The 23,684-nt window shown below is 38.2% G+C and overlaps 1 protein-coding gene across 1 annotated transcript in view; it reads right to left on the bottom strand.

Moving 5' to 3' along the window:
• Positions 1-23,684, bottom strand: part of HS3ST5 (heparan sulfate-glucosamine 3-sulfotransferase 5) — a 319,163-nt gene that overhangs the window by 88,211 nt on the left and 207,268 nt on the right. The gene's annotated exons all lie outside the window — the stretch shown is intronic.

Genomic DNA, 23,684 nt, shown 5'->3' on the forward strand with positions numbered 1-23,684 from the left:
TTGCCTCTGTCTCCAACCAACTCTCTAATTTCACCTCTCGTCTTCAATTCAGTGTCAGTACTCAGGGAGAAGTTCCTCCTCACACTTATTGCATTTACTACCCCAATTTCTACCCTCCCCCCTCCCATTTCTTCTAGCCCTGCTAGATTCAGATCAGGCTTCCAGGATAATTCCTCCACAAAGATTTGATCATTTCCTATCATCCAACCATCAGCCTGATAAGCCTGATCTTCACACTCTGTTCATTCTCTGCACCTTTCTTTTTTTTTGGGGGGGGGGGATGTTTGGGCCACAGTTGGTGGTGCTCAGGTCTTTCTCCTGGCTCTGTCAGGGATCACTCTTGATGGTGCTTAAGGGATCACGTGAAGTACTGTGTTTCAAACTAGGGTTGGCAGTGTGTGAGGCAAGTGCCTTAACCCATGGCTCTCTCTTCAGCCAATTCTTTGTATTTTAGTCCTTCAGTCAGCTTCTCCAATAATCCCCAAGGTTCAAGTTTATATACTTGGTGTTCTAGAGTTTGAGGAAACCATAAAATGTTTCTAAACCGTGACTCCCTGGTTCACCTGAAGAAACAGTGAGGGGACAATGCTGTCTATTGAGAAGTCTTCATTTTCTAAAGTGCAGTTACTTCAACAAATAAAAAAAAGTTAAAAATAAAAGATATACCAGGAAAAAAAGTCCAGTTAGTGGTGTTGGGAACTTCTCTCTCTCTCTCTCTCTCTCTCTCTCTCTCTCTGACACACACACACACACACACACACACACATAGGTTTTCCAGGGCTTGGGGTAGATCTATTTGCCATATGCCCTGTATATGGGCCCCTTTACCTAGCCTCTGTCAATCTTCTTTTCCTTTACCAAATCAGCACCATCAGCACTTACCACTCTGACAACTTTGCTGTCTCCCCTGGTGAAAACTCCAGTTGTAAAGGGACAAGGGCTGAAATGGGAGAGAAGGTTCACTATGTCCAGATAGACGGGTCAAACCTACAGTTCATTGATGTACTAGTTGCCTGGATAAGTTACTGCTAGATAGGGAGCAGGCAGAGAGAGGCCTGAAACATAAGACGAGTTACTCTGTAAAAGATATTAAAACAGAAACAACACCACAAGCTCTTTCTTCAAATGCCCCATGGAAGAATGTGGGCTGCAATGCCCTGGCTGCTCCTGGCTACCCTTTTTGTAGAGTAGATTCAAACACCCTATGCCCCACCCATTTCTGTGCTGGTCACAGCACTATAGATCTTAGACATATTATATTTTAGAAGCTGAGCTATGGGGGATATCTGAGTGAAAACCAATTTAATTAATTTGATTTACTTTTCTTTATAGATGTTGGAAAACCTATGCTAGTTGAGAAAACAGATGGGTGATCCAGGTGGAAGGGTCAGTCGCAGAGTCAGTGGCAAAATGACCACAGCATTCTATAGGAGAAACTTATAGAAAAGGATACGATGCTAAGACAGGAAGCAGCATCAGGAGGCTGTTTATGAGGTGAAGAAAGCAGCAGGTGATGATGGTATTGGTATCTTGTAAGTATTCCTTTGAACTGGAAAAGACACCAGGAAACCCAAAATACTCTCACACATTCTCCTGGTTTCTCATGCCTGCCATTCCCTCTCAAGTTCATCTTCTTCCACTCTTCACTAGATACTTGTTCTTCTCCTTGTCTGATAAAATCTTCCCCACATATTTAAAAGACTTACTCTTTTATCTCCTTTAGGTCTCTGTTTTAATTTTCATTTAATTTTCTTTTTAGGACACACCTGGTGTTGCTCACGGACTATTACTGACTCTGTGCTCAGGAATAACTCCTAGAAGGGGTCAAGGGACCATTTTGAAGTGCTGGGGATCAAATTCGGGTCAGTTACTTAGACTCCTTCAGTCTTTATTCTATTGGGTCACTGGAATCAACACCCTTCACCCCTTGTGCTTTGTTTTGCTATCATTCATTACTCTAATATTACAAGTTTTAGAATTTTCTACCAAAAAAGATAAGTTCTTTTCTTTGTTTTATTTTCAGTACTAGAGAAAGAGCCTGAAACACAGTAGGTACTCAATTTATTTTGGTGTAATGAGCAAATCCTGCCTTGTAACACAATTGCTGAAGTAGCTGTTGTGCTCCTATATTTCCTCACATGTCTCTTAACACCTCATACACAAAATTTCACACAAATTTATTGGATTGAATTGAATTGCACATTAAATTGAAATCTTTCAACTTCTGAAGGGGCCAGTTTTGTTTGTTCATTTGTTGGCAACTGTGATGTGCTGCCCTTATTTTATGGTTTTGGCACAGACTCACTCGAGACTACAATTCAAGGAATTTATGGCAATTTAAAAGCTCTGTTTAGTTCAAGAGGAGGTCACTGTAGAAAATTCCTCATTTTATTTGCATAATCCAAGTACTAAAAATCATTCTGGACATTTTCATTGAATAAGGCATGAGGGCATTTTTCATATTGAGATCTATATCTTTCTGGCTTCAGTTTGGTTCTTGGAATTATAATGGTTACAAAAGTAATATTTATGGAGTGCCAAAAGTCTTGGTGTTTTTATGAAACATTACTTTTGGAGAGAATATCATTCTTCAATGTTTTGCCTTATTGGTCTTATTCATTCAGAGAACATAAAGTATTCTGTTAAGGCACTATTACCAAAGTATTTTTTTTCCTAAATGGATATGACAATCTAATGCATCATAGCAATCTTACTTCAATGACTTTCCAGATAATGGCAGTATCTAAAGTAGAAACTTGAGAATTATCTCTTCTTGAATAGGTTATCTGGAAAAGATATTTTTTCCCTTAATGAAAACTATTCCCATTTTCTCCCTCTCATCTCACACACTCCATTTATATCTCCAAAATACAAAAGTAATGGTATGCAGGCCTTAACTCTTGGGCTTTTAGAAAATTGTCATTGAATACGAGGAAACAACTTGCTTCTGTTAAAGCAGTAAGATAAATATGTAGCTATGGAGTCACAGAGACAAGAACTTCCATAGCCTATGATGAAAATGGTTTAGAATTTCATGGTCAAGTACTGGGTTGGATTTGATATTGCTCTATAACTAATGATAAGAAATAGTAAGTTAGTGAGAAAAATGATACAGGAAACTATGAAAGGAGCTAAAAAGACTTTCCGGGTAACTCTTTTCAGTTCCTAAGTTCTCTCTGACAAAGTTTAGTGAGTGCTGTAAGGAAAGAAGAAAGGGAAGTCCTTTCTTTCAAGTGCGAAAAATGGAAGTAGGAATAGTTGGCATGTTACTTTTCTCCTCCACTTAGGTTCTTCTCTTTGTCTTTTATATTAGCTATTTTCATTCCTATTTTATTTCTCTCACATTGCTTTTTCCCCAACACTATCTCTTCTGTAATATTTCTATATGTGCTATCAGTGGAAACAATGACTAAAATATACTTGAATCTTTGAGGGAAAAGGGATTTTTGAACTTGCTGAATATTACTCAAATAATCAGCAGAGAAAACAGATGTGCTTAGGATCATTTTTTAAATTCCTCCCGTGTGGTCAGGTACTATATTAAATCATCCAATGCTTTATCTTAAATCCTAAAATAGCATGGGCATTTTATAGACATAAAACAGAGGCTCAGAGATCTGGGTGCACTGCCTAATGTTGTGCCAGTAGTATGTGGTAGTTAATAGAGGTAAAATCCACCTCTGACTCCTAAACCCACTTGTATCCACATGCTCATTCTTTCATCATCTAAGAAGTACTGACTGTGCATAATTATAATATACTTGAGGTATTGGGAAGAGGTTAAGTTATTGGTTTCTTAGAGTAGCATATTGTCCTCAACTATTGAATAAAAAATTCTCTTCATAAATTCACTGTTCAGATTTCTATTATGCTTCAAACTATACAAGGCAAAGTTGGCTTGTATATTAATAGCACAGGTAGAAATAAAATGTAGTTAGGCTAATACATCTTGTCTGTTACTGCTGTTACAATGGGTACTGCTTAAAATGATCAGATGTTAGGGAGGGCAGAAGTCTTGACATTGGATTTTTGGTAAAACTTAAAAGCAGAAACCATAGGTGGATTATAATAGGCAGGTAGCCATGTAGTTATATTTTATATAATTTTAATGTAGCATTCTTCCCTGTTTCTCCTTTTTTAGGTCAAATGACCAAAACACTACACTTCACAGTTCTTCGGACCTAATCCATCACTTGCTCTTCCAGTAAATATCTAGAGAAGAAATTTAAGGAAACAATTTCCTCAGGTCCTTTCTTAGAATTGAGGACATATATGATGATGGGAATACACTCTCAAGAGCAGCATTTGGCTCCAGATTCATGCTGCCTGGATCTCTTTCTTTCTCTTCCTTGGAAGCACTTATTCTGACATCTGCTGTAGTCACTGCATAGCCTTGAGTTTTAATTACCTGCAAGCTTTGGTGTAGAACAGTTTAGGTCATCTGGGGTGCATTAACATGAGTTTACTAATGGTAGAAAGTGTGGATGAGATGTAAGCAGAGTTTAGAATTTCAATCTTTTCCCAGTGAATGACAAGAATTTTCAGTGTTGCACCACTGTCCCTCCAAAAAGAGAAATGAAAATTTAAAAAGTGAGGAAGGCAGAGTAGTCCTTTGTACACATTTCTTCTAGAAAATTCAGCATGAGTAATTCCAATTGTTTTTCGTTCTTCTCTATATGGCTAGTCCTGATATATAACAGCAAGTGCCCCCAAAGCAGTTGATCACAGTGGGGGAATCAGAAAGAAGTAGACAAGAGCCTGTCCATTCAAAGATGCACACACTAAATACATATTAGTATGACTTAGGTTTCCAACTTTGTAGTATATATTTCCTTGTAGAACTTGGACTTGTAGTATCTACCCTCAGCTCTTTTAAGTACCATTCATGTGTTATCTTTAGTAACACAATATACAACAACACCAATGAGAGTCAAGAGATCAACTGGGTTTTGATTGTACTGGCATGGAAGTATAACTAAAAGTAATGAGAGGTTTGATCATAAAGTTCAAAAGACTCTTCCATTCTTCTAATATCTTTTAAATGCTAAGTACCAAATTCACGAATCTGAATAACTCTTACTTTTCTGTGTCTTAGTTTCTCTTCTAGTAAAATGTGGGAAATAGATAAGACCAGAGTTTTCCAAGTGGTGGGTATATAGTAATGGGCATGCAAGAGATGTGATACACAGATCTGGCATTACATAACACTGAATTACTGGAGGAAAAGTTATTTCTTTCTAATTCCTTTTTAAATTCTTGTATTTATTCCAGAGAAGAATACTGGTTTGACGCTACAATGTCTTCCACAATTTCTCAAATAATGTCTAATATGCATCACAATAAAGATCCGGCTAGGCTATCAATTTCAAATAGATCTGACAATAGTTAACTAGAATTTTGCTTTGTTTGTTGAATTTCTTTGTGATGAAATTCAATTTATGCAAAGTGACAATGGTTTTACATTTATAATAGTGATAGATATTTCTCTGTATGATAAATACATTTAAGGTTAAATAGTCTATTTGAATAAAGTATTAAATAACTGTGAAAAATTCCAGAAGAAAGATTGTATATGACTGTCAAAATTTGAGATCTTTCCATTTTTTAGATAAATCAGAAAAACCTCTAAGTATGCCACTTTTGTCTGTTACAATGTTTTAAAACACTTACAAAATGAATGAAGATTTGAAAGGTGCCTGATGCTGTTGATTCTAGTCCCACATCCCCTTGGCTAAGTCCCAACCAAGGGCAATAGTATCATATTCAGATATGCTCCAAGGGCAAGATAAAGAGCACCTTGGATAGAGGAGCACATTTAGAAGTATGGTGGAAAAAGGCTAGTAAGGTGGGCTGCTCTGGAATTCAACCATTAGGAGAGAAGTGTGACTTTTTAATTTTATATTTGGTTTTAGGGCCACACTCAATGATTGTCAGGGGTTACTCCTGGCTCTGCACTCAGGAATCACTCCTGGCAGATGTGGGGATCTTATGGGATGCTGGGGACGGAATTCAAGTTGGCCACATGCAAGGCAAAGGCACTACCTATTGCATTATTATTTGTGTGGTGGTGTGACTCTTTCGTAGCCAAAATCAGTAGCAGTTTTCCACATGGGAAATAGCACTGGATAGAAGTGTAGGCTTAGGAGCCAGGGAGCTCTTTGAATTTAGCAATTGTGTGATTTTAGCATGTTAATTAATCCATCTCTGCTTCAATGTCCTCATTTGTAAAATGGAGAAAAATGCTCACAAGGATTTTATAAGAAATAAGGCAAGGAGAGCAACAATGTCCACAACAAATCAAGTAATAAATTGAAGCTATTAGTTTTATTCACATGGGGAAGAAAATGAGATTTTAAAAATGGATGCTCTATCTGTGATTTTCATCCCAGAAGGACAAAAAATTGGACTTCACTACCTCATTAAATTGTACTCATCAACTTTACTACTGGAAACCTGAATCTTTTTCTGCCTCTACAATCTCAGTGAATCTCCACTGCCAGCAACCAAGAACAGAAAGTAGGATCATTCAGAGTTGCTTCTCTTTTCTCCCTTTTCACTCAAGGATTGAAATGTAATCACTGCTCTTCCATAAAGGCTAAAAACAGCCTGGTGTATTAACTGAAAATTTTTATCATGTAAATATAGATACTAAACTTGTTCTCCAGCATTTCAGTAAATCAGTGATGAAGTTATTTTTCAGATCTCAAAATTCTATGTAATATTTATAGCCTCTGAATATATTTAAAGTTAAGCATACCAGGGATAAGAAAAAGTTCCATAAGGGGAGAAATAAATATGCTAAATGTGTGCAGTATATCTGTCCTATGAGGCTCAAGCATGCTTTATGCAGTGCAGAGTTTGTGGGTGAGAGCTAAGCTGCATTTCCTTAGCTGTTCTTTTTAACGGTAAAGGAAGGTGCTAAATTATAAATGTGCCCCAGCCATCCCAGCATGGCAGTTTTAATTTTCAGTTTAACAATACACACAATACCAAATGCACGAAACTCAGGCAGACGGTGTCAGGGTAGCAGAGGATATTTGGAAGGTGACGCTGAAAAGGTGAGCTTGACCTCTCTGCCCCATAGTGACCATCTCACAGTCATTGGGGAGGGACTGCAAGTATCCTCAGCACTTTGACCTCTGGAAGCTCTAAGGCCACAGTTTATGTGTTGCTTCGTACACAGGCTTGCGATACCAACAACTGTCAGGATGTTTTTTGAGTGTCAGATCCTAATGCCATGTGAATAAAGAGACTTCTTCCAGGCTTCATTTTGGATCCCGCATTTTTTCTTTTCATTTCCCAGTCAGTGTGCCATAGTATTCATGACACTTACTGATTTCCACTTGGTCTCTTTTTTTTTCCCCTCACAAAACACTGCCCTGACCTTTAACATTTCAAATCTTGTACTCTCTTCCTTTTGCCTTTATTTTTTTTAACTTGGGATATCACTGTGATTATTTCAATGACCTCTGCCTTTGAATTCTTGGAAGATTATGGGAGATGTATGCCGCTTACATTCATTGTGTCACTGAATTCAGAGTTAAAGAAAAGATATGAAGAGTCCTTGTTCCAAGAGAATCTTAAGGTCAATAAATCTATGAAATGAATTGATAAAATAAAGAAACATCAAAAAGAAATGTTGCCGACTTTCCTTATCTTTATCACATTCTTGTCCCCAATTTTTTCACACTTTTGTCTCCTTCCATGTGCAAACTGTGACTGCGGCCGTATGGAGGTGCATATACAGGGGTGATGTGGCAGGCAGGAGAGAAGCCTTTGGTGACAGCGAGAGGGCAAGGACACCAAGCAAACCTGTAGGCCAGGTGCAGTTTAATTGGGCCAATTTTTGAGAAATGAAAAAAATGCAGGATGAATAACTATACTGCTCATAAGTATAATCATCTTATTGTCTGTCCTTTCAGGTAAAGCCATATGATAGTAAATGATATTTCAGAAAAGTATTTGGCATATTAAAATTTTCAAGGACTCAGAGGAGGGACTAAAATAACACATTAAAACAATGGCAAGTAAAATAGCTTTTAATTTGTTTAGCCTTTTTCTTCTTTATACAAGAATAGTTTTCTCATGACTTTCTTCTATATATGTACTTTTCTAGAAGGTCAGGAAGGGGAGGGTATGAGTGCTGCATAGAATGTGTCTTTGTCTTCAGACTTTTTAGGTAAAAGTTTCTTTACTCACCATTTCCTGCCTCATTCTCACAGAAGTCTCATCTAAATAAATGCACAGAGAGTTTTGAAGGAAGAGACACCATCTAAGTGGTGGCTTGGTACAGAGACTAAAACAAAAAGCTTCACGTGTGAGTTTCCCGAGTTCTTGCTGCTATCTTTACTAACGCCAAGGTGCTTGTCACTCATTATTTGTACCCTACCACTAGGCATCTTCAAATATAAAGCACAATTTTAGGAGCTGCTTTTCACTAGCTAAGTGGCTTGGGGAAAGATGTCAGTGGTCTTGTCTCTGGCTTCTTGAGCTACGGGTAGTGATCCTATTTGGAGCCATATAATTAAATGCATGTGTGTAGGGCTCAGGGAAATTTTGTTGCAAAATAAATTTATGGTATTTTTATCAAGAGACACTTTATTTCATGCAGAGAGCTGCATATAACTTTCTTAGTTAAAAAGGTGCTGTGAACCTCTTCAAGGAAAAGTTGAAGGAGCCCCAGTCTAAGCCATAGTTTTTTTTCATCACTAACACTGGCACACTAATGGTTCCTACTTTATAAGACTGTAAATGAGCAAATACCTATAAAATAAATAGACCAGCACCCTGCACGTCATAGGCAGTGCTTAAGTGTCTGAGGGGACAACAGTGATTGTTATAATGACACATAGGTTGCATGCAGTGGGAAATCACTGTGCATAATCATTGTAGATTTTGCACTTCTAATTCCCATCATAGGTTATTTTGTGTTTCTCTTAGGAGCTTTCTTTCTGTCAGTGGAAGAATAGGAGTCTATTAGGTATGCAGAGTTGTCACCATTCTGGTACTAGAGTGGGCCATCCATGCCACAGCACTGAGTCATTCCCAGAGGCAATATGTATACCATCCTCTATGCTGACGGGCACCAACTACTCCTGACATGATTGATGATTTGACTATCAGCAAAATTGCTGTCTTGTATTTTTAGGCTGCAAGACTCTCTCCCTGTGTTGCATTATGCAAAGAAAAGCACACAGAGTTCCCAAACATAGGCAGGGTATAATGGATGACTTGAGACCAAAACATTTAATGAAATCATTACATTAGCTGGATTCCCCACCAGTCACTATTCAAAGATGGACACTTCACAAAGAAAATCAGTCTGATGGCAGCTTTTTGCTCCCATCACAAAAGGAAAATCAGTTATAGATATGGAATTGTCTTTGCTAAATTTTAAGAGTATTTGGTACGAGGGACAAAAATGAAGCTTTCTTAGAATCTGCCCTCAACAAGACCATTTAATTATGAGAGATCTCCCTGAGCAGACACTGTCCTCATGTCTCTGCCTGTACAGGACACAAGCCAAGATAGAGAAACCAGAGGTGCCAGACTCAGAATATCAGAAGACTGTTTTAAACATGCTTTAACTCCTGCTAGATGGAAAAGACAGATTCAAGAAGAGATAAATCTGTGCACAAATCTTAGGTCTGACAGAAGGAATATAGCTATGTGATCCCAATCATATCTCACAGTCTGCATCTGTGGAACGCTGAGTGGATACCTAGTTCAGTGTGGGACTGGAATTAAAGAAACAACATTGGAACAGCTCCTGGGACTGTGCCTACTATATTACAGATATTTATAAATGTCTGAGTCTCCCAGGCCCAGTGTTCTACTCCCTGTCAGAACCAGTGAAGGCTCGCCTGTGGCTCTGGTGCCTTGGCCCTTTAAACATTCTCTACTGATGTGGAAATCACTCACGTGGGATCTTTTCTTCCCCTCAGCACATCTACCCTCTTTTGCTTTTGATCATCATTTGATTCTCACTTTTTGGCCTGCCTCGTTTTTTATCCCAAAAATTTCAGCCTCAAACACGACCGCCTGCTTTTTATGCAAATTAGGTTCTTGTGTTCCATCTCTAGTCATTCATGTTCTGGACCCAAGGCTTGTTCACAATTCTAGGTTGGTTCTGTCAGCAATTTCTTATATCACACATTTCCATTCCTGTATCACACTAAGCCTCCATCCCTCTCGGGGACTCTGGCAAGCTACTGAGAATATTCCCAACTGCACGGCAGAGCCTGGAAAGCTACTCGTGGCATATTCAATATGCCAAAAACAGTAACAATGATGGTCCTCATTCTCCTGACTCTGAAAGAGTTCCCAATATGCCATCAGGCTACACTACAATGCGACAGGGACAAATGGAGACGTTACTGGTGCCTGCTCGAGCAAATTGATGAATAATTGATGAATAACAGGATGATGGTGATACAGTGATACAGTGATCACACTAAGTATGCTTGACTGGAACAAAATAAAGCCAATTGTGTATTCAGTTTTATTCACCTACTCAGAGATAGTTTAATATGGAAGATTCCTTTAAAAATGAGTTAGTGTGCCTCAAGCTTTATTTTAGTGTCATTTAAGATCACTCTGGGCCCTGGTTTAAGGGAAAACTAATATGAAATGCTGGAAAGGCAGAGTCCCAAACGAGAGGGTAGGAGAGACAAAAATGCTCAGATGGAAGTCCAGTGCCTGCTTGATTAGAAGGAGGGGAAATGGAGAGAGTGGCCAGGGTAGGCTCTGAAAAATAGGACAAGTGCCAAATCACTGACACTGAAATAGAAAAGACCAAATATTAAAGAACAGGAAGGGTCAAAGACACCAAGAGAAACAAATACAGTAGCTGCAGAGTGATAATTAAGACTTGGGGACCGGCAGGTAAGAACATATATCACTTTCATGACTGTGCCAAGGGAAGGGCCTCATTCTGCAGCAACAGGTTGAAAACCACCAGGCCATAGCTTCCTACCCAGGTCTGACCATCTCCTGACAATGTTGTACCTACTTCACTTGAATTCTTACAATTTGTGGAAAGCAACCTTATCTGTGCTGTTACCGTTATGTCTTATTATTTTTAAACCAAGCAACAGCTAAAAGGAAGGTATAGCTTCCCAAGGATGCATTGAAGTAAATAAATTATTAAATTATTATTCATAATTACTAATAGTACATTATTACGGAGACTGGTTAACAAAATGTGTCCGATGGCTCATTTTTAATGAAAGTTATCTGATTTGGACGACCTGGCAGGTCACTGAATGTTACCTGCCCACATGGCAGAGTCTGGCAAACACCCTGTGGCATACCCAATATGCCAAATACCAGTAACAATGATGGGTCTCATTCTCCTAATCCTGAAAGAGCCTTGAATATGGCACTTTTTAAAATCTCAGGGCTAGGATGAAGGAGACGTTATTGGGGCCTGCTCAAGGCAATCGACGAACAACAGGATGATCGTGATCGTGATCTGATTTAGAAGCATTGCTTCTAGACTGTCCACCAAAATTGACAAAGATGACCCAATCTAATCTCTCCTGCATGTGTTTATTTTCTTGAAACTGTTCTATAGGAGCAGAAAGATAATATTAGGTGTTTGTCTTGCACATGGCTATACCAAGTTGAACCCTGGCACCATATGTGGTCCCTTTCCCACCTAAGCACTTCTGGGAGTAATATCTGAGCACAGAGCCAGGAGAGCACACACAAGGGTTGACCTAACACCCCCCACCCTGCAAAACAAAACAAAACAGAACAAAACAAAGCCATAAAACCCAAACAACAAGAAAGACTATTCTACAGAAAAGAGTTTCCTTATTCTAGTGACCTGCCACATATTTGGCTAAATAAAATCTAATATAGCAATGAAAATCAGACAGAAATGTGTGAGTACAGTTAACTGCTGTTTAAAACAACAACAAAGTAATCTATTTATGGTACAGTCTGTTGTAATCTTACTACGCATATATATATATGTATATATATATGCAGATAAAATTAAAAACTTTTTTTTACAGTGCCAGAGATTGAACACAGGACCTCACACATGCAAGGCACATGCTCTATCACTGAGTTGAAATTCCAGTTCCATAATCTTACTAAACTTTGATAAAACCATGTTATTAAAGAAAGTGGAGGTCGGGTCCAAAAATAATCTATAATCATTCAAAAGTAAGCACCCAAAGACATTGTCTCTCCATCTCAACTCAGATGTGGCTTTAATGGGCCTTTGACAGGCAAGAAAGACCTAATTAAAGGGGAAATTCAGGAATCCTGACATAAAAGGAAATCTGTAGCTCCTGAGAGTTTCATCTCTGGCATATTTCCTATTGTGATGTTTCTTATTGCATATTTTATGAATTGGAGGTTTCATTATAGTCGTCCTGGGGGCATGTGGGTAAAGTCAAACCATTTCACTATTTATAGGTCATTAAAACTTAGGAGCAATTGCTGTTTTTGATGGAAAAGGTGCATTATGACTTTGTGCTGGGTGCAATGACCGGATGGGAATTTGAACGCAGATATTTGCCTTTCAGAGGTACAAAATCGAATGAGGAACCCCACAGACTATGTTTTCCACCCTTTCTTGCCATAGATGTGTTGTTTGTATATCTGAGTTGTCTTTACCAGAATATGAACTGAAATGATGAGTAAGGAAAGTTGACTGTGTTCTTTTCTGCTCTTCCATGGATGGGAGTATGGGCAGTTTCAATCATGAAAATAAGGGAGATGGAAACCTACATGGAGGATATGAAGGCAGTCATTAATTAGATTTAAAAAATAACCCAATGTTCAAAATCCTGATTATTCTATACCTTCCAATATTAAGAAGAGACAGGGTTAAAACGCAACACCATTTTGCTGGTTAGATTAACATGTCAGCTAAAAGAGAAATGAGACTATTTGTGCCAGGAGGATGCTCTGGCACTGTTGGCCTAGTGTTCCTTTTAGATATGAGAATCTGTATTCTATTGGGAATGGCTAATTATGTTTTTCTTGGCTGCCATTAAGTACTCTTGCTGAAAACTAGACTTTTGCTCATTATTGTTACCTAAATAGAATTAATTTAGTGACACATCCAATACAATTAAGTGCCATCGATGTCCTGTGGAGTTTGTTATAGCCTATACTCTGATTTGTGCACACCATGGTATTCATAGAGATCTCGATGTCACATAGCCTATATCCACATAACTCAACTTAAAAACACCATTAAGCCCCATTAAGCTCCTGTTGCACAGAGTACAGAGTGACTTTTGTTCAGTTCTCCCTTTTTAAAGACTTCAGAGACAGACACTCTCACAAGCAAAGGTATAAAGACTGAACTGCCCTTTTGACAGGTACATCAAAATATTTACTTCATATGTAAAACATTATACAAGTGACCTTTACAGAACAGACAACTCGGGGAAAGCTACTACAATTAGACCTTCATAGGGTGGACTAGAGGAGAAAGGTTTATTTCATTTTAATTCAGAAGTGCTTTTATGAAGAAAATGGGGGTTCACAAGCTATCTGGGTACCGTGGCAGAAGGTAAAGAGGACTTACATTTTGTAGCAGACATTATTTTTAAAGAAACCCACCTAAGGAGCTAACACCTAAGCATAGGAGATATATTTAGTAATTACAGTAAAACCCATAAAATCATTGTCATTTATGGTCACATTTATTTACTAAGACAGGAGGAAGAAAAACCAAAATGATAGCTGGGATGTCTGAAGTGAGTTACATAGAAACTTTTGTATTTTGGGCATTTAAAAAACTCAAATCATTTTTCTTATTCTTGTTGGTGGGAAATATAGCATAACTAGGAATATAAACATACTTAATGTTATTTAATCTTGCATTTGTACACCACTTTTTAAAAGAATTTGTATGAAAGCATAAAGCCCCTGTTCTCTTGCTATCATAAATTTTAAGTGATCATTTTCAAGACATTCAAACCCCTATTCTCTTGCTACTGTAAATTTTTCGTGACGACTTCCAAGTCATTGAGACCCTTATTCTCTTGATATTGTAAATTTTAAGTGACCATTTTCAAGGCTGATGTTGATAGAATGAAGCACCCAAAATGTTGATGATGAAGTATGTAGGTTTTATAAATTAACCAAGCTGAGACAGGATCTTTTGGTATTGTTTATTTTGGGCAACAAGATTTGACCCCCAGGATAGCTATCTGAAACCATGTAATAAAAATCATTCCTATTATGGGGTTCTACTGTATTGGTTTTAAGATCAAATGTCAGTGTTCTTTGATCTTTGTTGCTCAGATATTCTCATTATGTGAAACAGAATTCAGCAGGTGTTTGATTGTTTATCCAGGAAAGGGGAAGGTGAGCTGGGATTAAATTGTTATGACATAGCTTTGTTTTAGCCCCGCTGAGTCTCAGTGAATTTGGAATAATTGTGTTGCTGCAATAGCAATCTTGCTAAGTACAACAGGACATGGAAAAGCTTGGCTCCGAAACTAATGGACTGCAGCTACCATCTGTGGGATTGAAACTAAATGCCTCTAAAAGAAATACTCATAAATGTAACTAGCCATCTTGTTGATTAGCTTTCTAGTGGACAGAATTCCAGTTGTCGCAATGAACTAATACAACCTTTCTTTGGAAGCAATAAGTAGGTGAATAATCTTTTGCTTCAGAATAAGTATTTGCTCAATGAATTCCAATGAATTCCAATGAAAGCCCCTTTGAAAGAAGATACTTAGAGTCAAATTATGTAAAATGCAGAAAATTACATCAACACTTCACAAACTATAAATTATAATAGAAAAACATAGCTCTAGTGCCAGTGTTTGTAAGGTCATTCTTCCACAATTCAACACATTCAGCTCTACTCTTATAATCTCTTTATTGTGGCAAGTTCACTGGAGATGGCTAGTTGAAATTTGTTCCTTGATTTATTAAAAATAAAATAGAAGTCTTAATTCTCGATATTCATACACATTTCTTTTTGTGTTTTAAAGACAGAGATCCAATCTTAGTACAACTGGGCTTCTTTCAGTATGTACACCTGCACACATTGGATGTCTCTTAGAATCCTTTGGTGTTAGCAAAACTTCTATTTCCTTTACTTCTTGTCTTTTCATTCTCTTCCTTCCTTCCTTCCTTCCTTCCTTCCTTCCTTCCTTCCTTCCTTCCTTCCTTCCTTCCTTCCTTTCCTTCCTTTTTTTGAAGGGAGGAGGGTTCAGGGATTGGATCTAAGATCTCATCCATGTGAGATATGTGCTCTACTACTAAACCAATTGCCTGCCCACACCTATATAGGTTTTGATTTACTTTTGACTCCATAATTTTAAGCTTCAAAAGGCATCATTATTCACTGAAATATAGATAGAAGCAGAAATTTAGATAATTCAGAATTCTGTAATTACCTGAATTAAGCTATTATTTAAAGAGAGAAGAGTTTGTAACCCTCAAGCAACTTCACTATTTGCTGCTCTCATCTCTTAGATTTTCATCTTGCAGCCCAAGGAAATTCAGAAGCCAAAGTGGATTTTGCTGAGAGTTCAAGGTGAGAGGGGTTAGCATTGCCTTAGTTCTTTGCCTCTGCACACGTACTCCTTGTGGTTCAAGCTCCCAAATGCAGGTTCAAATTTCAGTGGTAAGCCCCTTGACCCAGTCAGCTCCCTTCTAAACCAGGAGAGATGAAGAAGGGTCCTATATTCTATAGCTTTTGCTGCTAGGACTTCCAGCTTGTGCTTTGTATTATTATTTCAAAACTTCTGTCTTGTCTTGACCTGTTGGATTTTAGTTTTGTTAACTGAGACTTCCAGAGATCTGTTTTTGCACTTTCCCTACTCTTCAGTTTGTCCTGTTAGTTCCAGGCTCCGCAAAACCTTCCTGTTAGTCTCAGACCCTACATAGAGTTGAAATGTTGCCTTTTAATCCCAGCCAATGGTGGATATCTTAAGTGTTTGGCTTGAATATTCCTAGTGTTCTATTTATCTTATTTATCAAAACAGCCCCTTTACCCACAAGCTTATTTTACTGATAAAAATCTCCTAATGTAGACTTCTTTTGAGTCCTTACAGCCGGTAAGTGTCCTCTTCTTTCTCCCTTCTTTCTTCTATCAGAACAATGCCTCATTTTACAATCAATCCCATCCCTTTGATCAGAAGTAATGACCTCAGTGCTCCAAGAATTTTGTAAACTGTGCCTGCTCCAATCCAGTTTTGCAGACAAAGAAGCAAAGACCTGGAAATGTAAAGATCATTTTCCCTCCAGCAATTTGTCATTCAGGTCCTTTGAGGCAGGCAATCATTAGCAGGGAGAATTAGCTAGGAGACCCAAAGTGCCGAGTACACATGGGGTAAGCACATGGGGCTCTGTGAGAAGCATAGGGAAACACAGAAACTTTTGGTTTGTGGGACAGGTAAGTTGCTAGAAGAAAAGGCAAATCCAATATATAAAGTACAGGTTGAACTCCACAAGAAGAAAACATCCAACTCCATAAAAAAATGGGACAATGGAATGAACAGAAACTTTCTCAAAGAAGAAATCCGAATGGCAAAAAAGGCACATGAGAAAATGCTCTACATCATTAATCCTCAGGGAGATAAAGATCAAAACCACAATGAGATACCATCTCACACCTCAGAGACTGGCCCACATCCAAAAGAACAAAAGCAACCTGTGTTGGATGTGGTGAGAAAGGGACCCTCCTTCACTGCTGGTGGGAATGCCGACTGGTTCAGCCCTTCTGGAAAACAGTATGGACGATTCTCAAAAAATTAGAAATTGAGCTCCCATTTGACCCAGCAATACCACTCCTGGGAATATATCCCAGAGAGGCAAAAATGTATAGTTGAAGTGACATCTGCACTTGTTTGTTCATTGCAGCACTCTTTACAATAGCCAGAAACTGGAAGAAACCTGAGTGCCCAAGAACAGATGACTGGTTAAAGAAACTTTGGTACATCTACACAATGGAGTACTATGTAGCTGTTAGAAAAGATGAAGTCATGAAATTTACATACAAGTGGTACTACATGGAAAGTATCATGCTAAGCAAAATGAGTCAGAAAGAGAGGGATAGACATAAAAAGATTGCATTCATCTGGGGGACATAAAGTAACAAAATAGGAGATTAATACGCAAGAATAGCAGAGCTAAGTACCAGGAGGATTACTCCATGGCTTAGAGGCCAGCCGGGCATTCTAGGGGAAAGGGCAGCTCAGATAGAGAAGGGAGCACCAAATAAAGGGTGTTTGGAGGATCCTCCCAGGAGGGGAGATGCATGTTGAAAGTAGACTATGGACCGAACATGATTGCCAATCAATTCCTCTTTTTCAGACCACAACACCAAAAAGGAGAGAAAGAACAAAAGGAAATGCCCTGCCACAGAGGCAGGGTGGGATGGACGGGATGGGGGTGGGAGGTATACTGGGATCCATGGTGGTGGAAAATGGGCACTGGTGGAGGGATGGGTATTTGATCATTGTTTAATGGAAACCCAAGCACAAAAATTTGTAAGTCTACAACTGTACCTCATGGTGTTTCACTAATAAAAATTCCAATTAAAAAAAAGGCAAACCCAGTTGTGGGCATCTTAGAGACAATATCTTCCATGGCTTAGGATCTGATTCAAACTTTTTACATAGTGAGTAGAAAAAAAAATCTGTGATTGGTTATGGCTGCCTGCTCTGGGGAAGGGAGGGGAATGGCAATGCTTATGAATTTATTAATTAATTAAAATTATCATTGTCATCTTGGTTTAAGAACAAATCACCCCATTTTCACCATTTACGATTGAAAGACAACCTGAAAGTGGGGCCAACTGGCAACAGTTGTTTGTATTAAAGCAATCTGAAAAAACTTGTTTACAATATTAGAGCAAAGTCCTTAAATGACATGGAGGGATCTACAAGACCCCTGCCTGTCTGATGAAGTAACTGGCCGCACCATTCCCTCTTCCCCAGGCCTCCTCCATTCCAGCCCTATTGGTCTCCATGGTTGGGGAAGGTTAGGAATGCAAAAATCCTTAGTGAGTAGAGTAACTTGACTGGGCATTTACTGGTGAAACTTCCTCTTCCTAAGATGCAAGTCACTAAATAGGAGCAGAGTTTATTTCCTATGGCCTCAGTCAAAGGTCCTTTCTCTCAAAAGTTTCCCCTCCCACACCACCCACAAAAGACACAGTCCTGCCCTGCATTCCCTTGGCACTTCCATCAACTTGCTTTTGTCTTCTCTCTTCCTCATCTTTCTCAGTACCTGCTATGTGTTTGTTGACTCTCTATTCCCCGGCCCCTACCCCTGCCTCAATCCTTTTTTTAACTAGAATAATGGCTGGCAGGGAGGTGAGGTATCTGCTTTACTCACTGCTACTGACCCAGCATATGGCAGCACTGTACTGCCCTGTAGCACTCTCCTCCCATTGTTCATCGATTTTGATTGAGCGGGCCCAGTGACATCTCCATTGTGACTTGTTACAGTGTTTGGCATATTGAATACGTCACGGGTAGCTTGCCAGGCTTTGCCGTGTGGGCGAGATACTCTTGGTAGCTTGCTGCGCTCTACAAGAGGGATGAAGGAATCGAACCCGGTTGGCCGGGTAGGCTGCATGCAAAGCAAACGCCCTACCTGCTGTGCTATTTCTCCAGCCCAGCGTATGGCAGAGCCCCTCATAAATAGCAGGAGCTTCAGAAGTAGTTGTTGAAAGAGTTTGTGCTAAGTATTTAGTGAAATAATCTTTTATTTTTTATTTTTTGACCACGTTCTGGTGTTTTGGGTTAACTCCTGACACTGCACTCAGCTCCTGGTGGAGCTCTTGAGAGATAATATGTGGTGCTAGGGATCACACCAGGGTTGGTAGCCTGCAGGGCAAGCCCTACCTACTATATTACTGCTCAGGCCCATAATAATATGTTTCACTTTAGTCTGTCATTTTATTATAAACTAAGTTTTGATAGATTATTTTATGACTCAGTAAAGTATCACCTTTGAAACTTCTACTGATTTTTTTCTCTTAATTGTATTAGAAGGTAAAGGCCCTCCCATTGATCGTCGATTTGCTCGAGCAGGCCCAGTAACGTCTCCATTGGAGACTTTGTTGTTACTGTGTTTGGCATATCGAATACTTACATATTAATTATTATTATCAGACATTAAATTAACTCAAAATGGATTAATAACTTGGGTCACTGTCACTGTCACTGTCCTCCCGTTGTTCATCGATTCGCTCGAGCAGGCCCAGTAATGTCTCCATTGTGGTATTATACCTGAAATCATACATGTATATATGTGTATATATTATAATATGATTGAAAGCTTGGCTATTTGACCTGAAAATCATAGTGTTGAAAATGTAACTCCAGAATCTCAATATCTGAGTTAGATTTGGAAACTCAACTCCAAAGGCAAGGGAAACAAAAGGAAGAACAAACCAATAGGACTACATCAATTTTAATGTATTGCCCAGAAAAAAAAACAAAATAAGCAAGCATACAAACACAAAAAACTACCACAAAACAACATGACAACTGGACAATTGCAAAAAGAATGCTACACATTATATATGCAACAAGAGTTGATACCCAGAGTATAAAGGATTTTTCTCTAATTTTAAGTGAGTGAGGAGATAGAAATAATAGGTTATACATAATAGAAATGACACATATATATGTCATATAACGAATAAAGAAAATAATAGGGCACTAAAGTGAACCCTGTAGTAGAATCTAAAAGCAAATAATATTAGACTTTCGTTAATAAAGCCAGCTAACTACTAAAAATTATGGGGTGGCGGAAGTTAAAAAAATGAAAAGGGGAGGAAAAGTACAGGCATGCTACATTTTCGCTCAAGACGATGATGGAAAAAAACCTGGGTTTGAATCCTCGACTTGGAACTTATTAGTTATATACTTTGGTAAACTAATTTCTCAAGTTCTGAATTTTCCCTTTTTATAAATGAATGTGAATATAGCATTCTCCTCATGGAATGCTGGAGATTAAATGAGGACAGGGTGCACTGAAGTCGCCAGGTCAGTGCCTGTTCCTTGTGCCCAATCAGGCCTGAGGGCATCAGTTAGAAGCGGGGCTGGGGTGAGGAGCCCAGGATAATGCTGCCACAGTGCTTGCCAATGGCTCCCATACCTGGGTCCTTAGAGCTACCCTTGAAGCAACAAAGCTATATAAAAAGAGTCAGTGTCCATGAAAGGACTTATTCTTTCATACACTCGAATGACCTATAATTTTGAAAGGAAAATTCCCCAAAGACAGGCATTTCAATACATGACTCTCTGTATTAAACTGGGCTTGGGCTTGGTGTGAAATGTGAGGATAAACACACCCTGCATTTATAGATTCAATTGGAAGCAATGCTTTCAAATAAAGTTTGTACAACCTCCTAAACTAATTTGCTACGCTTTGCCCTGGTGCGCCCACAGGAACTGCCTCTGGAAATGAATGAGCTGGTCTGGGTGGACTATACTGTAAATAACAGCCACCAAGAAAAAAAAAATTCCTGAGGAAAATTAATTTTCAACACTGGAACCAAACAGGGGAAAAAAACAGAACTAAGCTTCTCTTGCTCGTGATTTATAAGATGTCCCTCCTTAACACACAATAATGAATCACAGACTTTTCTTCCAAGGGATTTAATTCTCTCTATGAGTTTGACTCTGCATATAGCACATGCAAAGACAGAAACTTTCTTCCCATTCAGAATTCCTCCAAGCTATGCCTTCACTTCCTATTCTTTCCAACACCAACCAAACAGAAAAATCTGAAAGGGATTCTCGTAGAAAACTTTCTCCTTTACTTCATTTCTGGTTCTTCAAAATTCTCAGCTGAGTCTTATTAAAGGAGACAAGTTTCTGACAATTGGATTAGAGCACAAAATTCCTATTCCTCAAAGAACATTTTTGTAATTCAAAAATAAGTGTCAAAACAGTGATAAAACCCATTAAGTAAAAAGAAAACATGATCAAAAGTGGTATGTGAGAGTTGTTGCTAAGTTTTAAAATATTTATTGAACATTTTAGCTTAACTATCTTGCTAACATAATTACATAAAATGTAATCACATTTACACGGATTTCCCTCAACTCTTAGTTATGTTTCCATTTTTTTAACCTTACTTGCTAAAAGACAGTCTCTTTTTAGTAAAGTTTCCACATATGTCCTAGTTGCTAAATTGTTGGTTATATTTCTCAATAACCAATTGATCACACACCTTGGCAACTTCTGATAATACTGACTATTCACTCTGTTCTAGAAACATTTTCTTCTATTAGTCATCATGAGAATCATGCCTTTCACAGTTTCGTACCATCCCTGTGACCACTCCTTCTTAGTGTTGATCTGGGGTTCCTCTTTTTTCACCCATATCTTTAATATGGCTTTCACTTGGATGTTGCTGCTAAGCCATTCTCTTCTCACTCTAAACTCTGCTCAAACAATCTGTCTTCTAAGGCTGCTGCAATTGCAGTGTTATTTATGTCTTCATCTACATTTCTCTCCTTAACTCAAATCTACTTATCAAATATCACCTAGAGAGGTCTTCTGCCCCTAGACATTATATACTTCAATCTTTTGTTTGTTTTTGGGCCACACCCAATGATGCTCACAGGTTATGCCTGGCTCTGCATGCAGGACTTACTCCTGCTGATTCTTGGGAGAACCATAATGGCTACTAGGGATTGAACATGGGTTGGCCATGTGCAAGGCAAGTACCCTACTGCCATGCTATTTCTCTGGCTCTGACAGGTACTTTAATCTTAAAATAACAAGTGGAATATATTCATCTTCCTTTCTGCTCCTCTCTTCCTTCTGTATTCCTCCCTTTGGAGGATTCTGTGACTATTCATTCTGCTGTCCCAAGGCAAGTCTATGGGTTCCAGTCTCAATTTCCCTGTGATACTTCCTAGCCATCTTTTTCTGCTTGATCCATCTGCTGAGACCTGAATTCAGGCCACTGTTGCCCTCTGTTGTATCTTCCTGTGGTTCTAACCTCACAGGTCTTATAAATCCTATTAAGTCCTATTTTGTTTCTATTCAGTCCTTTATTTACTCTGTTCTAATAACAATGATTTTAATATATAAATGAATGGACTCTTGTTTTTCTCAGGATAATGTTCAAAGTTCACTCCATGAGTCAAAATGACAGCTTTCTTTTATTTTACTTCTTACTTCTTGCTATATGTCCTTTTCTTTCCCTCATCTAAGTCTTATAAGCTTTTGTCTTTTCTGAAAACCTTGTAGTTTTCTAGTGCTGTTTCTTCTTCCTGCTATGTTCCTTTTCCTGCACAAATCTTAATCCTCTTTTATCTGATTAATTACCAGGAATCTGTCAGGTGTCAGTTGAATCATCATATAACTTTCTTCAGGAACTTTCCTAGAGTGAAATGCTCCATCTGCTAAACCTATGCCTGGACTTTCCCTCCATGGATAGTTCCACTGGATTTTAGCTACCTGAAGATCTGTTAATCAATTTTGGTTGTGTGGGACCAGACAGGTCTAGAACTAATGTTAGTGGAATTCCTACATCTAGTGCAGTAATATGTAGTAACTCAAAAAATATTTGTGGAAAAATGAATAAGAGGAAGAATAAAATCTAGTTGTTAGTTAAATGGAACTTAAGGCCTATTCGTCTACTTATAAAGTATGAGTAACAATGCTTACTATCTTCTAAGAGGTTGGGAGAATATCCTTCTTAAAAACATCACCCAACATTTATTACTTATCACTTGAGAGCACTGTGTGAAGAGTTTCATCTTATGACATTCTGTTTTCCCATTGAACTACAAAACATAGCCCCTTGGCAGGGGCTATGATTTTCTCTACATTACAGATGAAGATAAAGTCAAGAAAGATGAATACTTTAGTCTAAGTCAGTTTATACAGGCAGAATCCTATGCAGTTCTAAATACCTGTACCCTCAATTCAATAAAATAGATAAATGTGTTCAACATAAATGTAATAAACACATGCTTAATATAAAGTACCACAAATTATTTATAAACAAAATTTTTGCTCTACTCCTGTGAAAATGATCAGAACACTGAAGAAAGGGATCAACTTGCATTTGGCTAGTTATTACTATCAGTCTAACAAAGTTTTTTCTATATTTCATGAAACAAATATAATTGGGAAAATTGGAAAAATTCAGCTCTTCAACAGATAGAGCAATTTTATTATTTATTATAAAATGCGGATGCTTTGGTTTAATAACAATCAAGTCCAGATGCAAATGCAAATAGAAAAATGTAATGGAAAACCAAATAGAGTCTCATTTTCCTCCCCCTGAAATCTATGCCAATGCTCTTCATTATAAACCGGCATCATATTACAGAATTCTAAGCCAGAAAGAAACTTATTTACTAAGAAAATTATTTACTATGATCTTCCCCCTTTATTTTTAAGATTTGGATCCAAAGGAAAATGACATAAGTCACTCAGGAAAACTGGTTAGAAATATCTAGAAAAGTTGAACCTATTCTGAAACCCATTTATTATACTCTTAAAATCATATTCAATAGAAATACTTTGATTTTTCACCAAAAGAAATATATGATAATACTCTTGCAAGCAAGTTTTTGTCTTTGCTTCTGCAAAACCCTGAAGAGCAGTCAATCCAACAGTGATCACCAAAGTAGACAGGAAATGAATATAGTCCACTGGTCTACTTAAATAATGGAATGCACCATGTAGTGATGGCAAGGAATTACAACTATA

Source organism: Sorex fumeus, unplaced genomic scaffold, assembly GCF_029834395.1.
Source record: "Sorex fumeus unplaced genomic scaffold, SorFum_2.1 ptg000054l, whole genome shotgun sequence".
Taxonomy (NCBI): domain Eukaryota; kingdom Metazoa; phylum Chordata; class Mammalia; order Eulipotyphla; family Soricidae; genus Sorex; species Sorex fumeus.